This window comes from Hypanus sabinus, chromosome 5, assembly GCF_030144855.1.
Source record: "Hypanus sabinus isolate sHypSab1 chromosome 5, sHypSab1.hap1, whole genome shotgun sequence".
NCBI classification, from domain to species: Eukaryota; Metazoa; Chordata; class Chondrichthyes; order Myliobatiformes; family Dasyatidae; genus Hypanus; species Hypanus sabinus.
The window spans coordinates 35,254,267-35,279,398 of record NC_082710.1 but is presented as its reverse complement, the minus strand read 5'-3'; the positions used below and the strand labels follow the sequence as shown (position 1 = coordinate 35,279,398).

At 38.8% G+C, this 25,132-nt stretch overlaps 1 protein-coding gene across 1 annotated transcript in view; it reads right to left on the bottom strand.

Annotated features, from left to right (window-relative positions):
- Nucleotides 1-25,132, bottom strand: part of rorb (RAR-related orphan receptor B) — a 191,742-nt gene that overhangs the window by 85,619 nt on the left and 80,991 nt on the right. The window lies entirely within an intron of this gene.

The following is a 25,132-nucleotide window of genomic DNA, read 5'->3' as shown; positions in this document are numbered from 1 at the left end:
GTACCTGCCTCTACAGATCCCTTTGACAGCTGGATCCAAATACTCACCACCTTCTGTAGGAAAATATGCCCATCAGTTTCCCTTTAAATCTTACCCCTTGCACTTTCAACTTGTGTCCTCCAGCTTAGACTCTCCTACCCTGGGAAAAAAAAGATTATGAATACCTCCTCTATCTGTGCCCCTCATAGTTTTATTAACACCTCTAAGGTCAGTCCTCAGTCTCCTCTGCTCTGAAAGAAATAGTCTCAACCTATTCAATCTCTCCATAAAGAATATCTCAATCCAGGAAACAATCCTGTGAATATTTTCTGCATCTTCCCTAGCTTAATCACATCCTTCTTCCAACATGGTGATCAGAGCTGCACATGATACTCTGTGTATGGCCTAACCAGCAACTTGTAAAGCTGTAACATGATATCTCTACTCCTCTGCTCAATGCTTTGACCAGTGAAGGCAAATACACCAAATGCCTGCTTCACCATTCTGTCTACCTGTGTCACTATGTTCAGGGAATTATATATTTGTATCCCAAGGGGTTGTTGTTTCGTAACATTCCCCAGGGCCCTGCCATTCACTATGTACATCCTAGATTGCTTTAACATCTCAAAATTCATCACTTCATGCTTGTCTGACTGAAATTCTACCTATCATTCCTTTGCCCTTTTCCCAGTGGATTTAAACCCTGATGTAATCTTAGATAACCTTCTTTGCTCATGCCACTTCCATTTTCTTCTATATCATTACCATATCAGAAGAACAACCCCTGCAGCACGCTACCAGTTATATTTCCAATCTGTAAAGCATCCTTCTACTACCACCCTCTACTTTCTACCACAAACCCAATTCTGAATGCCGTTGTTATCTCACTCTGGATCTCATGTAGTCTAACCTTTTGGAGTAGTCTACCATTCGGGACCTTATCAGAGACTTGTTAATGTTCATGTACACATGACCATCGCCCTACTTTCATCAGTCCTCTTGGTCAATGTCTCAAAAATCTCAATCAAATTTGTGACTCATAGTCACCCATGAACAAAGCAGTGCTGATTTTCTCCTAATCAGTTCTTGAATTACAAAAAAGCAAATGAATCCTGTCTATAATTCACCTTTCATCACTGATGCAAGGCTATTGGTATGTAGATTCTAGCTCTGCAGCCCTGCTTAAATAAATGCAGAGCATTATCTATCTTTCAGTCTTCCATTATATCACCCTTTAGCTAACAAAAGTACAAAAATATCTGCAAGGGCTCAATTAATCTACACCCACTCCACCCCCTCCCTACTATTTCCTACAACATCCTAAGTATCATCTAGTTAGGACTTGTGGATTTATCTACATATTTTTAAGAGCTTCAAGATCACCAACATCTTCTCCTTCATATACTTGAGGATATCACTATTCTTTTATTTAGTTTCTATCTTCTTTTGCATTGCACGTACAGATGAAAAATATTGATTTAAGACCTTATCCATTTCCCATTGCTCCACTCACTGATTACCTCATTGATCTATAAGCAGACCTCCTGTCTCCCTAGGTACCCTTCTGCACATGATATACTTAAAGACTAATTTAGGATTCTCCTTTAGTTTATGGGATTGTATAGCATTCTCCTTCCCCTTTTTGCCATCCAAATTTCCTTCAAAACTATACTCCTACAACCCTTCTACTCTTCAAGGGATTCAGGATCCAGGCTACCTTTACCTGATATATGCCTCTTTCTTTTTCCTGATTAGACCCACAATGCCCCTTGACAACCCTAATGCTGCAAGCCTCGCCTTGAACTCCATCTCTCCTGATCTCAATTTTAATAGCCCCTACTTATCAGACATCCCTTTACTTGCAATCATCTTCACACCAGTCAACCTTTCTGTGCCCCTGACTAATGTCATCGACATTTGCCTTGCCCATTTTAAGAATTTGAACCTGTGGATCAGTCCTATCTTTTTCTATAGCTACCTTAAAACTAATAGAATTATGGTAACTGGTCCCAAAATGGTCCCTCATTGAAACCTCAACTCCTGTCCCACCCTCATTTCCTAAGAGGAGGTTGATTGTAATCCCTTCTCTACAGTGGCTAGCTATATATCACTAAAGAAAGGTTACCAGGACAAATTCTTCTCCATCTGATCACTTAGAGTTATGGTAGTCCAGTCAATATTAGGCAAGATAATACCATCTTCTAATACATTCTTATTATTCTTACAGCTAACTGTGATTTCCCTACATATTTGCTTCTCGAATTCCCATTGACTACTTGGAGTGGGGGGGGGGGAAGTAAAATCCCAAAGTAATCACCACTTTCTAAGTTTTACCCAAATAACTTTGCTGGATGTTCCCCCCCATCTCAATTTATTCCCTACTCTCTTAAAAGTAACTGCTCTTACCCAGGTCAAAACACAGTAGCAGTGGAGTTCACAAACAACAATATGAAGCATGACAAATATCTGATGAAGTATAATTAAAGAAAGAAAATTCTATAGGTTAAATTAAACAAAAACTTCTAATTTAGTTCTTATTTCTGTCAATGTAATTAATATTTTTTTAATTACAGTATGAAAGTTATTTCCCAACTCTCTTGTCCAAAATTCAAATCTTGCACTGAATGTGAAAGTCCGTTAGTGATCAATAATCTGCCAGTAATTTTGTTATCAATCTAATTTTAGTATCCAGTCACTGTTACAAATGCCTCTGACAAATCTGATGTTGTTCACCTTTAAAGACAGATCAAAGAACATGATTGCACTTATTGATTGCCCTTAAGATAGGGAATCATTGTTTCCTAGGACTTTAGGGGAATGGGGTGGGATGGAGTTGAGAAGAGGATAGAGGAGGCGAGGAAGGTGTAAATGCACAATAAGGGCAAGACAAAAAGGACCTATTTAGAGCAATGAGCAGGAGAAGAAACCTCAACAACATTGTCTCCTTTCCATAGCCAAGAAAGCTAAGATCAAATAGCTTAAAACAAACCAGGGGTTTAGTCTACTCTCCTACTAATTCTATTAATAGCCTACTTTCTTCTGCACAGACTCAGGCCATTATGTCTATTTTCTAGTCCAGGCTTCAACAATTTTATTGGCATTGTAGCCAATACAAAACAGTCAATTATCTCAAAATCACATCATCAATAGGACAAGGTGAAAATGTTATCAACAGAACAAGGTGAAATTATTACCAAACCAGAAATGGACAGGATAATTAGATTTGTCCTGACAGAATTTCTTTGAACTGCAGATAACTAAGACCATTTATTACTTGCAATTATAAAATTTGTTGGTGTATAAAGAAAAAGGTGTTTAGTATTCTAGTCACCTATTACATTCTAGAGGACTGCTGTAATATGCAAATTGCTTTCACAAGCCTTTCTGAAAGGTCACACAAGGTTAAAGAATTGTTTACTGAAATTAAAGAATCTTATTTTAATATCCCAGTTCACTTGTTGTTTATAGGTATTTATTTCTATCTATGCATGAGATGCAGAAGGCAAAAATTATTTTTTTATAGAGGCATAGATTTCACAAAAATTATATTCTTGCTCGTGAAAGAAAGGAGAGTAGAAACAGGTACAACCGGCAACAATAAATGATATTTAGGGAGATCTTAGACCTTAAAGCGATTTTTCTCATTGCATCAAATATAAAGAAAACAAAAAGTTTGCCATATACTTTTTCATGAAGACAACTCCACAGCAAAATATGTACCATTAAACGTCTGGAGTGAAACAGATTGATACCATTAGATTGGGATAGCATTAACTAAATATAAATTGCATTTTTAAATATCTTTTAAAATCTCAGTTTGTCACAAATTTAATAAAAAGAAATGGTCACAGATTAAAAGGAAACCCGATCTGCTTCTGCTGATACAGCACACTTCTTTTAAAGAGATTAAAATCTAATCCTAAATACCTTTGCTCACTAGAGGCCCATGTCAAAATGCAGTTTAATATGCATTGTTTGCCAGGAAATCTCTGGTTACACTCATTCAATATATAAGGAACATATACTGCCCCTCAAATTGCATTTTGTTGAAATAAGTTAACCAAAGGTCTCAACCATATGATGTAATAAGGGTACAGAAACTGAATGAATGTGATAATTTCTTATCTTTCGTATTTATAAACAATATTCACAAGTGATGAAAAAAACAACTGATAGTATAAAAATGTACAAATAATATGATTCTATACATATCCAGCTCTATTTATAAAGTAATCCTTTTGGTTATAGTTCTGAACACCTGATATAATGTACTAAGATAGCATTAATTCTACATAAATATTTGATGCAAAGTCCTGTACTTACTTATAACTTCAGTTTTCATTATTTGATGTGTCTGGCACCTGCTATTAGTAGAAACAATAGCACAAAATACCAGTTCTTTCTTCTTGACAGTCAAAACTGATCCTCCTGACAACAGGCGCAATACCATAATAGCATTAAAAAGGAAGAATTATTAAAGAGATGGACTGTACCATTCCCATATTAATAAGGTGGGGGTGTCTAATGAATTATGCTATCACTGATGCTTTCATTTCCTTTCCTGTCCCTTTTGCTGTCACTTTCAGGCAAGATAGATACCGAGAAAACACTTCTCTAAACTTATTTTTATAGACGTCTCTCTACTAGTACATTTGTCCGATGAACATAGTGGTCAGCTTTTACAACCAGTGAATTCTGAAACCAGGCAATTGCGAGCAAGCCCATCGACCAAACATATGGAGTCAAAACACAGTGTGCTTTGTGCAGCACCTGAGCAATTAGGGTACAGGTGCAAATGTGTCAATATTGAAAGAAGTGGTGGGTCAGGTTTTGCTGGAAAAATAGCACAGATTGCTATCAATCTGCAAATTGGTCAGCAAATACAGTGGATTATGAGATGTGCTAGAGGTTGTGAAACTCCAGAATCTCTTGGCTAATTTACTAAACTCATCATCATATCCTTAGCCTTCTGATTATTTTTAAGGTTTTCAATGTACAGTAAATATTCAGTAACATTGTTGCAATTCTTGAAGCCTGATAATAAATCAAAACACTTCAAACATATAAACTTAAAAACTTTTAAGTCTTATCATTTCTGAGTATTAAGTTGTTGTTCAACTATGGTAATTTTAAACTTTATTTTGTATTCTCCTATGTTAAAAGTGGAAGAGTAGAAGCAGTAACAGTTCATTTTGTCCCCTGTTCTTGGTCTATCATTTCAAAGTTTAAAGTTCAAAATAAATTTATTCTTAACATAGATAGATTGCCTTATTCAACCCTGAGATTCAGTTTCTTGTGGACATACTTAATAAATCCATATTAGAATAATAACCATAATAGAATCAACGAAAGACCGCTCCAACGTGGGTGTTCAACCACTGTGCAAAAGACAAAAAGAAAAAAAATAATAATATATAAGCAAAAAATATCTAGAATGTAAGAAGAAGAGTCTTTGAAAATGAGTCTACAGGTTGTGGGAACATTTAAATGATGGGGCAAGTGAAGTTGAGTGAAGTTCTCCTCCTCGGGTTCAAGAGGTTGATGGATGAATGGTAATACCTGTTCCCGAACCTGGTGGTGTGGGTCCAGAGGCTCTTGTGACTTCCTACTAATGGCAGCAATGAGAAGAGAGCATGACATGGGTGCTGAGGGTGCCTGATAGCGGATGCTGCTTTTTTGCGACAGCACTTCACGTTGATGTGTTCAAAGGTTGTGAGGTTTACTTGCAGCGGACTGGGCCGTATCCAGTAATTTTTGTAGCATTTTCCGTTCAAGGCATTGGGCTTGCCATACCAGACAGTGATACAACCAGTCAATATAATCTGCACCACACATCTATCGATGTTTTACAAAGTTTTAGATATCATCCGAATCTTGGTGAACACCTAAGGAAGTAGAGAAGATGCTATGCTTTTTTCGGAATTGTACTTCCATGCTGTGCCCAGGATGTCTGTTCTGCACCAACACTGTATTTTTTGATTTCCTTAATAATTAAAAACCTGTTGATCACTTTCATCAGTGACTGAGTTTCTATCGCCTCTTGCATTGAAACTTTCAATGATCCACTGCCCATTGGTAACAAACTTCATCCTAGACAGCCAACATGCAACCACCCCAGCCAGAGCAAATATCAACAGTATTTACCATGACAAGCACCAAGAATTCAGTCTATTTCATTGAGACATAAGTGTATAGATGGTTGCACAGCATGGGAATGTATCCTTCAGCCTAATACAGCCAGTGCAGCCATTTTTAGCCAATCTACACTTATCCCAATTGCCCACAATATGACTGTATCCTTCTATGCCTTGGCAAAGTGTCTGTCTAAATGCCTGATATGTATAGTAATTGTGACTGATTCCACCACCTTCTCTGGCAGCTCGTTCTGGTGTTACGAATGTGGAGCAACTCTGAGGGGCCGAAGGGTTCAAAGTAGCCCCCTCCTTTTTGAGAATCACAAGATCGCTAGTATTTCGGGTCTGAGACTCAGGAAATGAGAGAGATACGCAGCGTGTCAGTAATGAGAGAGGCACAGGAACAGCAAAGGCAGTTGTTATAGACACCGCAGAATACACAAGGTTTGGAATGTCTCCTAACAAATGCAGAACGGAACCACTGATTACTGCTATTGTCTCTTGGAGAAGGAGTTGTGTATTGAGTACTGTACTATTCATTGAAACCCCTCAGGGGACAACCAGAGTGGTCTGGTTGAGGGATTGCATCATCCCAATCTGATTGACATCTGGGACCCCGTGAGTAAGGATAAAAGACGGGTCTGGGGAACACCCCTTAGACACACCAGGAGAAACGCTAGAAATCCAGTGACAGCGTTTTATAGCGAAGCCGGTGAGAGCTCGTGTGTGTCCTCCCTTGCCTGGGTGGCGGGCTCATCACGGAAGAACGGTTTAGCTAAAGGAGAGGTAATTCTTGAACGGCCACAGCAACGAGACACCGACGGATCGAAATCATAAAGGAAGGTTGGCAAAACTGTTAACTGGTAAAATGGTAACTGTTCCAATTCTTCTATTTCTCTCTCTCTCCAACAATTACAACACAGCGACAAACAAATGACGGCAGCCTGTGTGAACTGAAACGAACTATATATTTCCATCGGACAATTCATTATCCCCTAGACAATGATAGAGCTTGTTTCTTATTGATTATTATTATACCCGCACTTTTAGGTTTAGTATTGACGACATATATTATCTGTATATTTGCATTGATATTATTTTTGTGTATTTTTACTAATAAATACTGTTAATATTAGGATCATCAGACTTCAACGGACGTCTCTATCTTTGCTGGTAAGTAGCCCAGTTACGGGATTCGTAACACTGGATATCAACCACTCTCTGAATTAAAACACTGTTCAGATGCCCATTGTCCCAGTCATCTTAGCCACTTCTCACACAATAAGCCTATAACTAGGAATTAAGCTTGAAATGAACCTTTACTGAACCATCATAATCAAAATATAAACTCCTTATGTAGGGGGTAGAGATGTACACAGTATTCCAGATGTGATCTCACCAGAGCTATATATTATTGGAGTAAGATATTTCTATTCTTTTGTACTCACTTCCGTTTACTATAAGGGTCAATAAACTGTTTATCTTCCAACATCTATGGAGAGGAATAAAGAACCAATGTTTCAGGTCAAGACTAAGGTTCTCAGTCTAAAATATCGGCTCTCTGTTCCTCTTTATAGATGCTGCCTGTCCCGCTGAGTTTCTTCAGCATTTTGGGTATGTTGTTCTGGATTTCAAGTATCTCTTATGTTTATGCTTACTTTCCAAATGTGTTCCTGAACCTGCATATTAACGTCAGTTATTCATGTTTGGAATACCAATGTACCTATCAATCTATCTATTAAGGAGGAAGCCATCATTTTTTTCCACATTATATTCCACCTGTCATGCCCTTGTCCATTCATGTAGTCTGAAACATTCATGCTTTCTCCTCGAAGAACACATCATCAATCCTCCTTCATTCAGATCACTGATATAAAGTTTAAACAGCTGGGAAACCAGAAGCAGTACCTGCCGCATCCCATGAACATAGCCTCCCAACCCTGAACTACCCTATTTAAGCTTATTTTCTATTTCCTGTCCTTTATTCCATGTTTGATCTACACTAGTATATCAACAGCAATTCAGTATAATAGCCTCTCGTGTGGCACCTTAAAAGCCTCGTGAAAGTCCAAATAAATCTAATCAACTGCTTTGCCCTCACATACTCTGCTTGTTATAACCTCAAAAATCCCCAAAGATTTGTCAAACAGGATTTCCCTTTCATAAATTTATTTTGCTTCTGCTTAATCTGTTTATTATTTTCCAAGCTCCTTTTTATTATTTCCTTAATTCCAGAGTACAGTATTTTCCCTATCACCAATGTTGGAATCTTACTTTTAATCTTACTCTCATTTTTATTCCCATATCTGATATTACTCTTATTCACCAGCATTCTGATTTCTTTTAACGTTTTTAATTCTCTGCAGTAAGGATTTCTAGTGTTATCTCCGCAGTTCCCATCAATCCTAGCAGTGCTGTGGCTCTTATCGTAAAGGTGTCGGTGAAAACTCTGATCAGAAAAGGATTTAATGGGGAAGAGGGGAAGAGGTTCTAGGGATACAGAACTAATGTAGGTAAATGTAATTGAGGAATTAGTCAGGCCAAGTGAACACATATTTAAATATACTATTTTAAACTACTATATATATATACACACACAGACAAATTTCATGACAGATATCTGTGATATTAAAACTGATTCTGATTCATACAGTGATAGATGTTGCCATTGTTCTGGACAGTCAGCAGAGGAAATTTCCCCTCCTTCATGCATCCCTGTTGGAAATCTGAAGGAAGACTTAATCCAGATGCATAAATAGTGTTCCGCACGCATTTCTGCTAATAGTGTGGTGCTGTAGGGGAGCAGCTTAGAACAAACTCTTGGTTCTGAAGCTAAATCTTTGGTCTTGGAAAAGCTTACTCCTAAAGGAATTCTCCAAAGTTAAGATAATTTTAATTTAATTAGCAAATGAATATCACTTCCACCTGCTTTGACTGTTATTTTGGGGAACACAAAAATGTTAATGGCTACATATAATTTGATGTGTCCTAAGAATAACTGGAATATCTAATTAGGGATTTATGGAATCATGGAAATGTCAGGAGCTGCCAATGGCAGCAGGTTTCACACATGGAGATTTGAGTGCAGTGATGACAAGCTGCAATCTAGGCAGTTATAGAAATACCTGCAAATGTCCTGCTGCTGATGCTGGTAATCTTTTAATATGATCAACACAAAGTCCCCTGTTTTTGTACGAGATGAAGTCAAATAGATTACACATCATTATTCGTATTAGAAAATGCAACTCCTCAGTTAATCAAAAATCAGTCAGCAGTTTTCAAATAACACAATTAAAGCCACTGTTTATGCCTGGATGTACATGACCATGAATTCATGATCTCGGCTACTGTATCTCATGAATCTGACTCATTGGCCCTCATTATAAATTATGTAAATGAGCTTAATTGGGATTTGACACGTGCTCCTGGGTAGGGCCATAAGTAAGTTGCCCTATGTGAAAGCAACAAGTAAATTACCAGAGACACTGGTACTTCAAGTTCAAAACCAACCACATATTTACGCTCCATTGCTTTGCTGGAGAATAATGTATCATAATTTCAGTAAGATTCCAGAGAATCTATTTTTTAAAATTTTTGTTGCTTTTCCAATTATGTCTCTTGTGACACATCATAATGCCACAGCTATCTGAAACATTGATAATGTGGCTTTATGCAAAATATTATTTTTGGATGTGTTTTCCCATTGATTTTAACTCCTTAACCCAATCTTTAACCTGCTTCTATTCAGGCGGTGAGACAATTGTCACATTACCTTGTGTTCTTCCTAACTATTTTTCCTTTCCTGGCCATGTACCCTTGGCCTTTAAGCAGTTAAGCTTGTGCTTCCAACTCATTTTTGAGAGGATTATGGCAACAGAAAACCCAAGAAGATTTAGAACTGCGTATTAAGCCCAGAATTCATCAACAACATAACATCAAGATTCGCTGTACTGGATCAAACATAATCATCCATTGTTTTAACTGTTATTTTATAGTGTGGTGCATTGCTCACTTCAAGAGGAAACTAACTTGGTGTGTAAGGCTTGCTAACAGACAGCCTTACGGTGGGGTTCATGCACAAGGTAAGTAGTCAATAACCCATGGGAAGTGTATTAGGAACGTCCACAACCCAGGAGACAGTGCTGAATTTTCATTTAAGAGTATCAAGACCAGGAATTGAATTGTCATGGGGTGCTTTAGACTAATTTCCAAAGAAGATCCGTGAAAACCTCATTAATTCAGCTAAAAACATTTTACAGAACTCCAGACAAAAGAAAATGTCCTCATTCATACACAGGCATTGCTCTCCCCGTTTGTTTAGAATCATGCTGGTTCAACAGGCTGTAAGTCTTATTCTGATTTATGGTACTCTTCAGTATGCTATTGAGTGCCAACCCCCCCTTTCAATTGTTCTGGGTTAATAATCTAAATATATCCAATATACATTTTGGGCTGAATCCTGGATTATATTAGAGAAAATTACTTCTTCAATGGGAATTATTAATACTCAGTGTGATTGCAATTCTTATTTCATAAAGATCTGTGTTGTTCAAATCCATTAGATTTTGATCATCAATACATTTTGATGACCCACATGGTATGTATGACTTCTCCTCTATACTCAAACTTCGTGTTTATACATTTGCAATTTTTTTGAGTACAGTATTTCACAGGTATATTGTCACTTGTCACCTTTGTAACTGTACCATATCTTACAATCCAGAATACAATTTCACTGCCTATTATATTACGCAGTTACTGAAAGACTGGCCAGAGATATAGGTATTAAGGAAAGTCATAAAGTCATTGACGATAAGGAGACGCAGTGGTGTTCAGAGGAAACTTCAGAGCATGGGATCCAGATGGTTGAAGGAATCTGTTGAATGTGGGCTCAACAATGGTTGGGTGGGAGAGGGAGTGGTGATGCACAAAAACGTAATCAATATTTGCCAAGGTTTAAACACATGAGATCATGCAGACAGCGGAGATCCAGAGCAGCACACACAAAATGCTGGAGGAACACAACAGTATCTATGAAGAGGAAAAACGGTTGATGTTTCAGGCCAAGAATAAAGGCAGGCTAGAGTTCCTCCAGCTTTTGCATTGTAAATTTTATACGGAAAAACCTTGTTTCACAACAAAGTTCAGACCACAGCACAACACAACACACATTTGCTGCAGTTCTCTTTGTGTAAGTGGCTTGGTCAGGTTTGCATGTACGAATAACAGAAGAACATAGATATGGCTCGGCCCTAGCATAGAAAGACCATTAGTCCCACTGTTAAGAACACTGTAACAATACGAAGCTCTGTGTTTGCAGACCGCAGGAATGCTTGAGAATGAAGACTTTGCAAACAAAGTCAAAAGGATTTGAAAGTAAAGCTGAAGTATACAGAAATAAACAATCAGCAGAACAGATAAGGAACCAACAGTTACAAAGATTCAATAACTTGAAGCAGAAACTGAGAAACTGCTCTGAAGCTGGCCAAAGAGAATGGATAGAAATGCAAAGATGGAAGAAAATGACATTGCACAAAAATAGTTTTCAGAATTTCAACTGAGATGCTCTTGCCTCGCTGCCATTTCTGCAGAGTTTGACTAACAAGGATCCATGTGGATCAGTTTCGAAAATGAAATGGAAAATGACTGAAGGGTAATTGACAGACTTGCATTAAATGACAGTCAAACAGAAGAAAACAAAGAAACAGCCCTGGAGCGTATTGTGTTTTGAAGTTGCTTTTGCTAGTTGATTTACATTTCCCAAGCTTCTTTTGAGCAAGTTCAGGAAATTTTACGCAGGAGCAAGCATGGATGGTGCTGGAAGTTGCTTCCTTTTATCATTCTGCCAAACAGATGGGATGCTGTTCACACATCAAATGTTTTTTTTATTTCTTTTTGTTGACTTCAGACAACTACTCAAGAAGTGGGAAAACAATGCACTTTGAACACATTTATATTAACTCTATCTTTATGGATACATCTGTTAAACTACACAGGAAACAGAACATTCTTGTGGAGAAATTCAGCGCCAATTTTTGTCAAAGTGCAGGGACTTTGGGTGATTTCATGATATGCTTAATGAAGGAAACAAGGAGTAGCCTTCAATCTTCCCTGCTACTGGTTCATATGTATTTGCCACAATCTATGGTGATGCATAACAAGGAGAAAAATCTTTACTGCTGTATTTTTGTTTCCACTGAATTTGCTGTGCATCACATATATGACACTCAGATTGTTTTTGAAATCTGTTTGAAACATTTCCATTTGATATGTTCGCTTTTGCTTTCTGTGTGTTATCTTGCAGCATTCCATTTCTGCAGTGATGTATTATGCAGTTTTTTTTTGAGTAACAACACTCAAATGCTTAATCAGTACTTTAAATCAAACCCCTGGGAGAAGATCTAACATTTAGGTTGTTTTTAAAGATTAAGTTTAATATTAGACCAAGAAGGAAGGCAGATACTTATTAGCCACTGGTCCAGCACATAATGAAATGCATATCCTCCTATTCCCTGTTACTTGCAAGCCATTATACAGCAAAACACATGAAAGCGTGGAGTGGGAAGGTGCAAATTTCTTCACTTATACCACCTTGGACCTCTTGCCACTGTTTGCAGCTGGAAAAGAAGTGCACATTGAAGCATTGAGTATATTTGCGCGGAGCGCTGCTACAAGAGAGCAACAAGCCATCAAAGACACCCACCATTCAGGCCATGGCCTCTTCACACCACTACCATCGGGCAGGAGGTGCAGAGGCTTTAAGCCCAGCACCACTAGGTTCAGGAACAGTTATTATCCTAGAACCACCAGGCTCCTGAACCAACATGAATAAGTCAATTACCACTATTCTGAACTGATTCTATGATTCATTTGCAAGGAGTCTTTACAACTCAGTTCTCAGTACCTTCTTTATTTATACCATTAGTATTCTTTTGCACATTACTTGTCTGTTGCCATATTGTATTTCTTTTGTGTAAATTCTGTTGTATTTTTTCCTGTAAATGCCTACAAGGCAACGAATCTCAAAGTAGTCTATGGTAAAGCAAACACGAGGAAATCTGCAGTTGCTGGAAATTGAAGCAGCACACACAAAATGGTGGTGGAACACAGCAGACCAGGCAGCATCTATGGGAAGAGATACAGTCGACGTTTCGGGCAGAGACCCTTCATCAGGACTAACTGAAAGAAAAGATAGTAAGAGATTTGAAAGTAGGAGGGGGAGGGGAGATCGGTAATGAGGAGGCCATCTACTGTCAAGATGAAGCCACACTCAGGTTGGAGGAACAACACCTTATATTCCATTTGGGTAGCCTCCAACCTGAAGGCATGAACATTGATTTCTCTAACTTCTGTTAATGCCCCTCCTCCCCTTCTTATCCCACCCCTCATCTATTTATTTATTTATCTCTCTCTCTCTCTCCTCCCCCCTCTTTTTTTCTCTCTCTCTCTGCCCCTTTCACAATTACTCCTTGCCTGTTCTCCATCTCCCTCTGGTGCTCCTCCCCTTTCTTTCTCCCTCGGCCTCCCGTCCTATGATCCTTTCCTTTCTCCAGCTGTGTATCCCTTTTGCCAATCAACTTTCCAGTTCTTAGCTTCACCCCTCCCCCTCCTGTTTTCTCCTATCATTTCAGATCTCCCCCTCCTCCTCCCACTTTCAAATCTCTTACTATCTTTTCTTTCAGTTAGTCCTGACGAAACGTCGACTGTACTTCTTCCTGTAGATGCTGTCTGGCCTGTTGCATTCCACCAGCATTTTGTGTGTGTAGTCTATGGTAATGTGTATTGATAATAAATTTACTTTGAACTTAGTGTTTGTTGAATGAGCAAACATCTGCATTTCATAATTTGGAGGAGGACTTTGGGCATCCATCGTTAGAGTGAGTGAAACAGCAGGGTCAAAAGTGTAAGGTATTTCTTAACCATGCAATCACTGAATCAAGCCTCTTAAAAAGTGACATCTTATGTCAAGGTAGCTAGTATGCATGCTGTCTGACATTTTCTGTTTTTATTGAAGTGTTGACTAGTTACATTCATTCTTGGTTCATTGATTGTGCTCCACAAAGTGCAGGGTATTATGCTGGCAAAATAGTTTAATTAGTAGGGTTCTAAATGAATAATTCAGAGACCTGAGTTCAAATCCCACTATGGCAGCTGTAAAACAGAAATTAATATTTTGGGTTAAAAAAACAGCAAGTGTAGGTAATAATGACTACTGCTATTGGATTGTTGATTAACACTCATCTAGTTCACTCATCTTTGCAATCTGTGCTCTAAGTTCTTTCTTCGAGTAAGTCTAAAAAGCTAATAAATATTGGTGCTGCCACTGATACCCACATCAGCCCAAAAGAAGGAAAATATTGTAACAGTTTCTTTATGCTCTTCAATATTGTCAACAGATATTTGTTCCATCTGCCATCTCCAAAGGGATCCTACTACCAAACATATCTTTATCTCTTCCATGTTCTATGTTCTATGTTCCATCTTCCATGTTCTTTATCTATGTTTTCCACAGAGATTGCTTCCTCTGTGATTTTCTTGTCCATTTGCACCTACCTTCTAATCTGCCTGTAAGCTACACCTGCCTATTCAGCTCCTCTCTCACCTCCATTCAGGGCCCCAAACAGTTCTTCCAGGCGAGACGAAACTTCACCTGGGGTCGTCTATTGTGTCCAGTTCTCCCGATGCGGCCCCTTCTGCATTGTGAGACCCATCGTAAATTGAGGGACCACTTCATCAAGCACATCCACTCCATCTGCCAAAAACAGAACTTCCTGGTGGCCATACATTTTCATTCAATTCCCATACCTATTCTGACATGTCGGTCCATGGCTTCCTCTTGTGCCCCGATGAGGCCACCCTCAGGGTGGAAGAGCAACATCTTATATTCCATCTGAGTAGCTTCCAGTCTAATGCCATGAATATCAATTTCTCCTTTTGCTAAAAAATATTTTCTCCTCACCCTCCCTTCTTCTTGTATTCCCCACTCTGGCCCCTTTCCTCTTCTCACCTGCCTATCACCTCCACTTTGGTCCCCTCCTCCTCCTCCCCTTTCCCCTATGGTTCACTTTCCTTTCCTGTCAGATTCCTTCCTCTCCAGCCCTTTACCTTTCCTACCCACCTGGCTTCACCTATCACCTTCCTGCTAACCTCCTCCCCCACCCTCCATCTTTTTATTCTGTCAAATTCTCCTTTCCTTTCCAGTCCTGAGGGCCTTGGCCTGAAACTTCGGCTATTTATTTATGTCCACAGATGCTGCCTGACCTACTGAGTTCCTGCTACATTTTGTGCATGTTGCTTTGGATTTCCAACATCTGCAGAATTTCTCGTATTTATATTTTAAATACATCAGTTTAATTGTTTTTGAAGGCATGTTCCTATTTCACAATGTCTTTCTTGAAGAATTTTATCTTTGGAGCCTCAGTTCAAGATTAAAGAGTCAGGTCATGCATGTCGACCCATCAGTCCATCAATGAACAGGGACAGATTACTTACACCCACCTTTGGTCACTGGACCAGCCAAATTCACCTGTTTTTAGGCTACTAAGTTTAACCAATCTCATTTACAATAGCTGTCCCTTCTCACTACACTGCATAACTCAGGTACCATTCACCTTCATAGATTGTAGACTGACAAACTCCAGTTTCAGTATTTAAAAACAGAAATCACCTTCAAATCTGCCTACTTCACCAAGGATTATCCTGTCTCCAATTACAATTTTCTTACCCAATAATTCCATTCCTACTTTTTCCCATTATTCCTTGCTCAAGATGTTCTCGTTTGTCTTTTATTCTTCCTAAACCACTATGAATGCACGGGTCAGTCACAAATGATGTCAACTGTGACCGATGGCTTCACTTTATCCTGCATAAATTTTGATTGTTTTTGACATCTTTGACCCTTTAATTTCTCTTGTTTTGATCTCTCTTGATGATGTACTGAAGACATCACAGAATCTCAAGTTTCTATGTGATGCTCAATCCTTCCATTATACTAAAGTCTGTTCACACTTCTCGGTAATATCACCTGAAAGCTTCCATATGTACACCATGGCACAGATAATGTTTGTTTCAATATAATTATTTTCCAAAAAAAAATACTGTGTTCTTCAAATCTTATAAGCAACAAGGTACCATAGCTCAATTAATTTCTTCAGAGCCTTCCTAGTTTTAGTACAATTGCAGTACCACAATATTTTTTGGATATTCACTCCTAATTTAAACTCAGTTTGCATGCTTATTAGGCCGGCATAGTATTCTGTGGAGTTTATAAGAATGAGAAGAGATCTCATTGAAACTTTCAAAATTCATACTGATTTCAACAGATTGTGTGTAGGGAAGAAGTTTTCTATGAGCAGCATAAAACTAAAAATCACACTCTCTGAAGAAAGAGGCAGGTTACTGAGGATTGAAATGAGGAAGCATTTCATCACTCAAAGGGAGGTGAACCTTTGGATTTCTCTATCCTTTTGGGCTGTCGTGGCTCAGTTACTGAGTTCCTTTAAAATAGTAAATAGATTTTCAGAAATTGAAGGAATCATGGGAAATGGAAATAGGGTAAATGAGTCAAGATAGATCAGGCATGACCTTGATTAATGGTGGAGGAGGCTTAAAGGAATAGCCTTTTCTTGCTTCTAATTTTATGTTTTTGGGTTCTTTTGTAGCAGATGGGTACAAAACCCTGCTATTTGAGGGGTGAGGGATTGGCATGGGCAGAGAGCTACACTCAAAGATAATTGGGCTTTGTGTAGTTTGTGAATGTGGAACCGTTTCTATTTTGAAAGGATAGCGTCTCTTATCATTGTGTCTCTTTCTCTTCATGCAACAGAACAACCATACAGAAGTAATATAAGATCTGCAAACAGATACATTCATTTCAGGATTAAAAATCCGACAGGAAAGTGCTCTGTCCATGGCTGTCAGAAGAAATCAAAGGCAGTATTACATCAAAGGGAGAGGCTTGTGGAGAAATACAGCAGGTCTGAAGCCTGGGAGCAATGTAAGAACTTAGCAAATGGCCAAGAAATTAGTAAAGAAAGGAGTTGTGAAATGAAATTGAAATGATGAGAAATATGAAAAAAAAATTTAAGAACTTCTATTGGCATGTAGAAAGAAAACCCGAAACATTTAGAAGGGAAAATGTAGGACCTGTGCAATCACAGACAGGAAAATTTATAATGGGGAACTTACAAAGAGTAGTGTAAAGACAGAATAGTTGGAAAGGAATAATAGGTTTTAGTAAAATATTCATAGATTTAAGGAAGGGAACTCATGTTGACAATCTATAAAAGGTATTTGAGAATGAGACTTCATCCAAAAAGCTTTTCACCAATTGCCCTTTAACTATGCCACTAGGTATGGATAAAGGAGAACCACTGGAAGGCTTTTTGGATAAGTTCTCAGATTCAGAATAATTTATCAAAACATACATTGAAATGTGTCTTTGCGTAAACAACCAGCATACCCAGGGATGTGCTGGGGCAGCCCGTTAGTGTTGTCACACATGCTGACGCTGGCATAGCATGCTCACCTTGCTGAGCCGAATAACACAGAACAAAACGGACACACCAAACAACAAAGCTCCTGCCCTAACACCCATGCACATACACAGTCTTCGGCCTCCTGCCTCCAGTGAATTCATCAATTTACAGGCATTGGGGCTTCAATTTCCTCAGCGGACACGAAGATTTGCAGACTCGCGGCTCCAGCCATTAGGCCAAGATATCTGGTCTTCCGATCGACCTTCAGGCTTTGATCTTCCAGGACTCATCAATGATGATGAAGGAGAACCCAGATGAAGATCTGAACACCAGGCCTCAAACTTCAGACTCACCGATTTGTATACTTGGGAGGGGAGGAGTCACCATCGCACATCCCCCTCCTGCCCGCAAGGATCTCTGATCCCGGGACACACCGATGACTTGCTAACCTGGGAAGATCTTCTCCTTACTGGTCAGCCAGCCTGACATCTGACCATGGATTTCCCCGACCTTCAAATGTGGAACAAAGGCTTAGACTCCTGCCTGTCCTCTAATTCCCCCATATCCCTGACACTAAAACCTAACCTGACCCCTAATTTCCCATCTCTGCCCCAAAACCATTCCTACAAACCTAAAAAAAATCTAAATAACAACTAAGTCTGAACACTGTTCATATATGAGAATAGTCAACAGGCTTTCAGCTCCTGAAATTGGGAAAATTTGTTGGCATGGATTCAGAATTTCTTAATATACTGACAGCAAGAGAAGGATAACTTTGCATTAGTGGGGTACTGGTGTGATGGTATTGGGTTTGTTGACTCAAATGAAGATCTTAAGCCCTTTCTGATATAGATAGCCATGGGTACCCAATCTTCAATGACCACTTTACTTCACTGTTTGTTCTCCATGTTGAGTTTTGATGCCAATACCAACTATTTGAGCAGTCGGTCTCCCCTCCCTACCAAGGAGAAAATACTTGCACCTCACGAAGTAGTTTAAAACACAATTCATTTTTTTACAGTGATACATGTTTAAATTCAAACAACATTTTTAAAACACATTTAAACTCACAGAGGATTTCTACCTTATAAAACATTTCTAAATTGCAAACCATTTCTGAAACAAAGGATTTTCAAAACACAGGTACAATTTTTATAAGCTAAAGAGACAAAGAGGCAGATGATCAAATTGTTTGTCACAGAAATCGAAGCCAGAGGAATGCATTCCAATTTACCTCATATTTCTTTCATAGCTTCTTGATGTTCCTTACCCCATTCTTAATGAGCCTAAGTTGCTCTCTACATCTATACACAAACAAGTCTAAAAACTCGTTGTAGACACACATTCCTGCTCCCCACAATTAATGCTGTAAAGCTAACTTTCCTGTGTACGTAAACCTTCCAACACATTTGGTATTTAATATGCTAAATGTTTTTATCTGCCTGGTCTACAACCATCCTTGAATTAAGCAACTAGTCAGCTTGTTTGTTTGAATCAAACCAAATTAAATAACCCATTGTCTTATACCTCACCTCTGGACCAGCAAGAAACAGTGACAAACATCTTACTGTTTACAGACAAAGCATCTGCTATATACAGAGCTTGTTTGCAAAGCTGTTGTATTACTTTGTTTTAACTTCAAATTGTTTAATGCTTCCCATTTATATTTTAAGGACTGAAGACCATTTATGATCAGATGCTAAAAAAGGGAAATTTAACTTATGCTGTTTGATCCTACAAGTGGCAGCTACTGTGTTTAGAAAGATGAGCATGGCAAAACGCGAGGCCCCCTGGCCCAGGAAGCAATTATACATCACAGTGAAGGGACCAATGCTTGAGTTATTCATATCTGCAATTTGGACCAAATGATATACTTTTACTTCGTTGATGATACAGAACAAAATGGGATTGTAAGCAAGGGAAGAAGTAAAGGAATCAGAGGGATTATGGATGATTTTATCTGAGTGGCCAAGACCATGGTAATTGGAATATAAATAGTAGAAAAATTGAAGTTATCCATTTAGAAGCAGAAAACAGAAATACTGCGAGGAACTGAGACATATTTAAGATCAATGCAGATTGGAAGAGCAGTTTGGAAAACAAAGGGTATGTTGGTCTTTATTATGAAAGGATTTTTATGCATCTCATCACAAATATATAGAGCCTTGAAGGCCATATCCAGAATATTGTATATAGCTTTTGTCTTCTTGTTTATAAAATTATATATTTACTATTTTATTAAAGGTGATTTCATTAAAACTTAGAAAATTCTTCTAAGGCTGGGCACGATCGATGTAGCGAGGATGTTTTCTCAGCCTTATAAGTCCAGAACCAGATGAGAAAGCCTCGGAATAGAGGACAAAGCATTTTTTCCTAAGGTGGTGACTCTTTTGAGTTCTCCCCTATGGAGGATTGTGGAGAGTTGTTCCGCTCATTGAAATCAGGGACAGATACATTTTAAGTATTGAAGAATATTGGACAGGGCAAAAGATAGACAGCCAGCCACTATCTTGACGAATAGTGAAATTCAAAGAGTACGATAGCTTATACTTTATTAAGTCAGTTGCTCCTAATGTTTTGGTTCTCATGTCTTTCAGTTTTCCACTCATTACTAATTGGCACTTACCCTCTTGTTCTTGTCATGGCCCCTTTTCTCCCCGCAGTTGGATTCTTCCCACTGCACAGTGAATATTATAGTAGATGATTAATCTAAACACTCTTTTTACAGTATTTTGAAAAGATTCATCCAGCCCATCCCAAATGTAAATGTTATTTGAATTTTGACAACTAAGTAGGCTTCAGGGCACCCTCCATAGCATTACTGCAAGGTATCATTAGCTGGGTGTAAGAGGGTAAGCCTTTACCTACTAGAAGCCATTCAGGCATCTGCCTTTAATTTGCAAAATTTTCTGGCACAGAGGCTGCTCTTTAAAAATGCATTGTGTCAACTGCCAAGAAATTTCATTTGATAAGCAAAATCTTATCCCCACAGTCACTAACTAATTAGAGGTTTAGAAAATGCTATCCCTTTCTGGTAACACAAGCTGCTGTATTTTCTGCACACCAACATATTTACTTCAATACCCCTGACACCCCTGGGAAACTGGCCATTATGAAAAAAAAAAGCACTTTCATATTGACATGGATAGCTAAAAGAATTGATCATCTCTCATTCATAGTTTGTTAATCACTCTGTCTTGTCCATTACGCCATTGGCATTTCGGGCAGTAATGAAGGCCCTCCATCTCTGGTGGTATTCAGGGTTTTCTTCTTCATGTCAGTAGCTTCCTCTTGGTTTTTACTACTGTCAGTCATGCAAGTCCCCAGTGGAGACTCAGGAATACCATCGCACTCAGATGTAGAAGGAATCATCAATCTGTTTCAGTAACAATTTTGTTTTACCAGTCAGGGTTGTTAGTCCTGAGCTGAACCCTCAAACCTAATCTGACGCAAAGGGGCACTAGTGTTTGTTGCATGTTGCAGAAATCTCCAGGCCTAGATTGGAAAAATATTGATGCACAAATGCCAATGAAGTTTATACTTTTATGTCCACACCTATGATATTTTTTTGAAAATTTTAGTCCATAAGACACAGGAGCAAATAGAACCATTTGGCCCATCAAATCTGTTCCACCATTCAATCATGTCTGATTTATTTTCTTTCTCAACCCCATTCTCCTGCCTTCTCCCTGTAACCTTTGATGCCCTTACTAATAAAGAACCTATCAATCTACGCTTTAAATATAACCATTGACTTGGCCTCCATAGCTGTTTGTGGCAATGAATTCCACAGGTTCAGCACCCTCTGGCTAAAGAAATCCTCCTTTTCTCTGTTCTAAAGGGAGGTCCTTCCATTCTGAGTATGTGCTCTCTGGTTCTAGACTCTCCCACTAATGGAAACATTCTCTCCACATCCATTTTATCTAGGCCATTCAATATTTCTTTAGGTTTCAATTAGATCCCCCATTACTCTTCCTCTGAGTACAGTCGTAGAGCCATCCAATGCCAACACCTGCTCACAACGTTCAAACTATGGTCTGAACAATGTTATATAAAGTCTTAGTATACACCCTTCTTTTATATAACAATCCTCTTGAAATTAATGTTAACATCACGTTTGCCTTCCTTATTAGCAACTCAAATCACAAGTTAACTTTAAGGGAATCACAAGCCCCTTTGCACATTCAGTTTCAAATTTATTCCCTAGTTAGAAATTGTCTACGCCTTTATTCCTTCTGCTAAAGTGCATGACCATACACTTCCTCACATTATATTCCATCATTGCTTATTGTCCTAATCTATCCAAGTCCTTCTGCAGACTCCCTGCTTTCTTGATACCTCCTACCTCTCCACCTATCTTTGTATTGTCCACAGGCTTGGCTACAAATCCATCAATTCCATCAAGCAGATCATTGACTTTAATGTGAAAAGAAGTGGTCCCAAAACTGATCCGTGTGGAACACCTGTAGTCACTAGCAACCAAACAGAAAAAGGCCCCCTTTATTCCCACTTTTTGCTTCCGCCAATCTGCCAGTCTTAGACCATGACATAGTAGCAGAACCAGGCCATTGAGCCCTTTGAGTCTGCTCCGCCATTCCATCATGACTGATTTATTATCCTTGTCAACTCTATTCTCCTGCCTTCTCTCTGTATCCTTTGACGTCTTCACTAATCAAGAACATATCAACCTTCACTTTAATTGTACCCAATGACTTGGCCTCCACGGTGTCCTAAACTTGTATCTTCTGTCCATGCTAATATTATTCCTGTAATACCATGGAATCTAATCTTGTGTAGCAGCCCCAAGAGCAGCACATTGTCAAGTGGCTTCTGAAAATCCACGTAAACAACAACCTTCAACTCTCTTTCTCTAACTGGCCTATTATTTCCTCAAAGAATTCTAACAGATTCGTCAGGCAAGGTTTCCCTTTAAGGAAACCATGCTGACGCTAGCCTATTTTATCATGTGCCTCCAAGTACTCTGAAACCTCATTCTTAATAATGGACTCTAACATCTTGCCAACCACTGAAGTCAGGCTAACTGGCCTATAATTTCCTCTCTTTTACCTCCCTCCCTTCCTAAAGACACTGGCAGTATTCCAGTCATATTGAACCATTCCAGAAGTTAGTAATTCTTGAAAGATCACTACTAATGCCTCCACAATCTCTTCAGCTGCCTCTTTCAGAATCCTGGGTTGTAGTCCACTTGGTCCAAGTGAATTACTTACTTTTAGTCCTTTCAGCTTTCCTATCACTTTCTCCTTAGAAATAGCAACTACACTCTCTTCTGCCCCCTAAAACTCTTGATTTTGATCTCATAGAATTAAGATTTTGTTCTCAATCACATCTTATACATAAATGAGTCAGAGTGATAGAGTACTAAAGCACAGAAATGAGTCCTTCAGCCCATCTAGTCTGTGCCATACTGTTATTCTGTTAGTCCCATCAACTCGCACCTGGACCATAGCTGTCTACACCTCTCCTATTCAAGATCTTATTCAAACTTCTCTTAAATTTTGCTGAACCTGCATCCACCACATCCACTGAAAGCTCATTCCACATTCATATTACCCCCTGAGTGAAGAAGTTTCCACTCAGCTTCCCCTTAACCATTTCACCTTTCACCCTTAACCTATGACCTCTAGTTCTACTCTTACTCACAATCAGTAAAAAAAAGCCTGCTTGTATTTACCTTAGCTATATTAGTCATAATTGTGCATAACTCTATCAATTCTCCCCTCATTCTCCTACACTCCAGGGGAAAAAATTCTAACCTATTTATCCTTTACTTATAACTCAAGTCCTCAGGTCCTGGCAACATCCTTGTACATTTTCTCTGTAGTCTTTCAATCTCATTGATATCATTTCTGTAGGTAGATGGCCAGAACTGCACAAAATATATAAGCACAACAGGTTCTGCAGATGCTGGAAATCCAGAGCAACACACACAAAATACTGGAGAAACTCAGCAGCTCAGAAAGCACCAATGGAAATGAATACCCACTTGACATTTTGGCTGAGACCCTTCATCAGGACTGTAAAGGAAGGAGGAAAGTGGCAGAATCAAAAGGATGGGGGAGGGGAAGGAGGACATGCTAGAAGCTGGAAGTTGAAGCCATATGGATGGGGGATGGGGGATGAAGTGAGAAGCTGAGAGGTGACATGTGACGATGGTAGCTAGTCTGGGTGAGCACATGAACAAAGAGTTGGGGAGCAGCACAGATCAGCAGTGAGAGAGGGACTCACTAACTGAACTGCCATCAAAGAGTAGATTTAAACTTCTTCAGGGTAAGCATACCTCACTACTTTGCATTGGAGCAGCAAGTTATAAACACAACAGATAACTACAGATTTGGCTTCGCCAACATAACGTTAACAAAACATCCCAACTCCTGTACTCAGTACCTGGATTTATAAAAGCCAATGTGCCAGTAGCACCCTTTATGACCCCATCTACCTGTGATACCACTTTCAAGGTGGAATGGGTCTGCATTCCAAGATCCCTTTGTTCTATCACACCAAAGTGCAACATCTCACACTTGTCAAGATTAAATTCTATCTACATTTTTAAGCATATTTTTCCAGCTGATTCCAGTGCAAACTCTGACAGCCTTCTTCACTGCCCACTATGCATCCAATCTTGGATGATCCATTTTACCACAATATCTGATCGTTGATACAGATGACAAACAACAAAAGACTCAGCACTGATCCCTGCGTATTACTAGTCAGAGGCCTCCAATCAAAGGGGCAACCATCTACTACCACCGCCTGGCTTCTCCTGCCAAGCCAATGTTGAATTCATTTTAGAGCAGTATTTCATCCTGATGTTGAACCCAATTTATTACTTCATCCTGATAATGGTATAATAAAGCATATTTTAAAAATCATCTCCCCAGGCAGTGGTTCTCAGACAATATAAGATTCTAAAGTGTGGTTCATATGCAAGTCCTTATGACTCCAATTTAACTATTGCTTTCTCCTCCTCAAGAAGGATTAAGCCAAGCTGAGGAATAGAATCCTTGGTGGAATTTCATTGAAGATTTCTTTTTAAGGCATCATTTTTAACTCTAATCCCTGCTGTCTTGCATTTACAGCTTCAGGTCTCAATTAAAACATCTCCTAAAGATCAAAAACTGAAATGGAAATACAATTATATGAACTATCTAACAAATAATACATATCATCTTTGTAAGTCACAAATCTAGCTTTGCTGTATTTCAGAAACACCCAATATATTGGACCATCTGCTCTTTGTCATAAGTGAGGATGGTTTGCGGGAAATCTTGTGGATTGAATCAAGCTTCAATCAGATCCATTTATACTCAGGTGTATTTTCATTTCATGTGGGAATGAGGAAAGGTGTGGAATGGAAATTTGACAGATTACAATATCAGGTCAGATTAACACCCCACTGCCCCTGAGCTGATCAACTCATTGAAGTGTCCTGCACTAATTAACTGGCTGGAGTGTTCACCAATATCTTTAATCTATTACTTCAGCAGTCAGAGGTACTCACTAGCTTCAAGCAGGCTTCAATTA